At 32.3% G+C, this 3,016-nt stretch overlaps 1 long non-coding RNA gene across 1 annotated transcript in view; it reads right to left on the reverse strand.

Moving 5' to 3' along the window:
• LOC110278160 (uncharacterized) overlaps nt 1–2,089 on the reverse strand; it is a 5,471-nt gene extending 3,382 nt beyond the window's left edge. Inside the window, exon 1 of the long non-coding RNA XR_008005638.1 lies at nt 1,993–2,089. This is a non-coding gene — a long non-coding RNA (uncharacterized LOC110278160). The remainder of the gene's footprint in view (nt 1–1,992) is intronic.
• Nucleotides 2,090–3,016: the final 927 nt, after the last annotated feature.

The following is a 3,016-nucleotide window of genomic DNA, read 5'->3' on the forward strand; positions in this document are numbered from 1 at the left end:
TTTAAATTATAAATAAGAAAATACCCCGTTTAATATATAAATCTCTAAAACTTTATTTTGAATAAATATAATAAATCATAAATGACTTATTATTTAATTTTTTAAGTAATTTTAAACTCAAAGTATTATTAATTTGACTTAAATATTTTTAGTAAAATAAATTTTTGAATATAAAATCTTAAATAAATATAATAAATCATAAATAACTCATTATGTTAATTTTCAAAAATTTGAAGTCTTACATTTAATATGTTGAAACAAAATTTTTTATTAGTTACAAAAAATCTTTGAATTTTGTGACAAATAAATAAATTGTTACAAAAATATTGTATTTTGTGACAAATTAATTTTTTGTTACAAAATATTTAGAGCTTTTGAAACAAATAGATAATTTGTTACAAAATGATTTGAACTTTTGCAACAATATAATTTTTTGTTACAAAACATTATAATATTTTGCAACAAAACAATAATTCGATAAGAAAGCCAACATAATTTGTAACAAAAGAAATAATGTTGTTACAAAATATTCAAATGTTTTGTAACAAATTTTCTTATTGTTATAAAATATTCTTATTTTGTAACAATAACTAATTATTGTTACAAAAAAATCATAATTTGTAACAATTTTAAATTTGATACAAATTTTTTGTTACAAATATTTCATTTTCTTGTAGTGAGGATACATCAGTTCCTGAGTTCTGAGTTGGTCAACGATTTCAGAGTAAAGAGAAAATTGTGTTAAGTGTCAAGAATTATAGCATTCATTATGGGTTGAGTATAAAGTGTTGGAGTCCAATCACATCAAGTACCAAAAGTTTAAGGAATTTGGAAAAAAGGTTGTTATTGGTTGATTCAAATCACTATTTGCCAATGAAAGGGTATTTAGGAAGTAGAAGGTATAATAGACTTTATACATGTCTGGCCATAGAAATTTCTAGTGACCACAAGAAGCTTGATTACCATGTCATATGTGCATTCATCTTTTTTATGGCCAGGATTGATATAGCTATGTCGATTAAAGTACTGCAAATACAATAGAGGAAGGTTATAGTTTCAGATCAAGTTGTACAGGAAGGTTTATTTGTCTAAGTAGAAGGAAATTACGCATATTTATGGAGATTGAAAAGAGTCATACAATGAGTTTTCAAGATGGATTCTAGGTGTGCAGACAACAATGTTGTGTAGTATTGTAGTGCTGAAGACGAGTCATGCATGAGTTGGAGACCAAGTTGATGGGTCATTAGCTTATTTTCACCAACTTTTTTGGACATTTTCACCATGTATCAAGGATTTTAAGCATTGCAAGCCACTGGTTAGTATTGATGGAACCCATTTATACAACAAATATAGAGGTACCTTGATGGTGGTGATTGCGCAAGACGAAAATTCTAATATAATCCCAATTACATTTGCACTTGTTGATAGTGAGAATGTAGAGTCATGGTCATTTTTTTTATCTCACCTTCTGCATTATGTCACACCTCAACTAGGTATTCTAATTATATCGGATAGACACAACAGAATCAAAACTGCTTTGGAGTTTTTTACAGTAGATGACTCCTGGCTAGTGCTTATCGGGCATTTTGTATGACATGTTGTAGCAAATTTTTCTCTAAGTTTCAGGATAAGGATGCAAAGAGGTTTCTTATAAACGCTGCTTATGCCAAGATTGAGATTGAATTTGACTATTGGTTTGATATTCTTCAAAGTGAAGACTTGGTCATGTGTGAGTGGGCTAATAGGATGCAATACAAGAAGTGAACCCAGCATTGGAATATGGTTGCAAATTTGGACATATGATTACTAATATCTCAGAGTGTATTAACTTTGTCCTGAAAGGTATAAGGAACATTCCAGTATGTTTTTGGTGAACAATAAATGCATCTTTAACATGCAAAAAGTCTAGCCCCATTAGTTAATAATAAAAACATCAAAGGAATAGACTTTGTAAATAAAATACACAGTTAATGAAGGTACAATAATACTTACTTCCCTGGCTTGCAACAAGTCTAGCCACAGCCGCCACTGCATCACTCTGGGATCTTTGTCACTCGAGGATGGTTAATATCCTGCCCACCTGTAATCTGACACATTAGATCAATAATTAAAAGGTATAGAATGACTATAAATCGACATAACACACTTAAGAAACATAGATACATTGATGCCAATAGCCAATAAAATGCTTCAAACACATCAGGCTTGAAAGTAGAGAAATATCGAAAGATCCATGACTGCAGTAGCTGCAATGGACTAGCTAACTTAACGAAGTTCCTATTGGCAACACGACACATGTATTAATATGACCATGCAAGAGTGGCGGACCCCTAACTATATTTTCCAAGTCGTCCATCCTAGCTACATAAGGCAACCACCGATGTGAAGTTGTGTCGCCCAGACTTGTCACCAAATAGCTGAACTGATAGCAACATCATAATGTACGCCCTCACATACTTTTTTATGGTCTCTTCATCATTTACATCTAAAGGAAGCTCACTGAATGTCTCCTAAAACTACGTGCACTTTACAGTTAACTTATCAATGTAGTCTGCAGGAGGTAACACATTGAACAACTTGATGAGCGGATAATTTGTATACTTTTTGGCATTGTTTTTAGTATGTTTTTGGTATGATATAGTTAGTTTTTAGTATATTTTTATTAGTTTTTAGTTAAAATTCACTTTTCTGGACTTTACTATGAGTTTGTGTGTTTTTCTGTGATTTCAGGTATTTTCTGGCTGAAATTGAGGGACCTGAGCAAAAATCTGATTTAGAGACCAAAAAGGACTGCAGATGCTGTTGGATTCTGACCTCCCTGCACTCGAAGTTGATTTTCTGGAGCTACAGAAGCCCAATTGGCGCGCTCTCAACGGCGTTGGAAAGTAGACATCCTGGGCTTTCCAGCAATATATGATAGTCCATACTTTGCCCAAGATTTGATGGCCCAAACCGGCGTTCAAAGTCACCTCAAGAAATCCCAGCGTTAAACGCTGGAACTGGCACCCAAATGGGA

This window comes from Arachis duranensis, chromosome 2 (genome assembly GCF_000817695.3).
Source record: "Arachis duranensis cultivar V14167 chromosome 2, aradu.V14167.gnm2.J7QH, whole genome shotgun sequence".
NCBI classification, from domain to species: Eukaryota; Viridiplantae; Streptophyta; class Magnoliopsida; order Fabales; family Fabaceae; genus Arachis; species Arachis duranensis.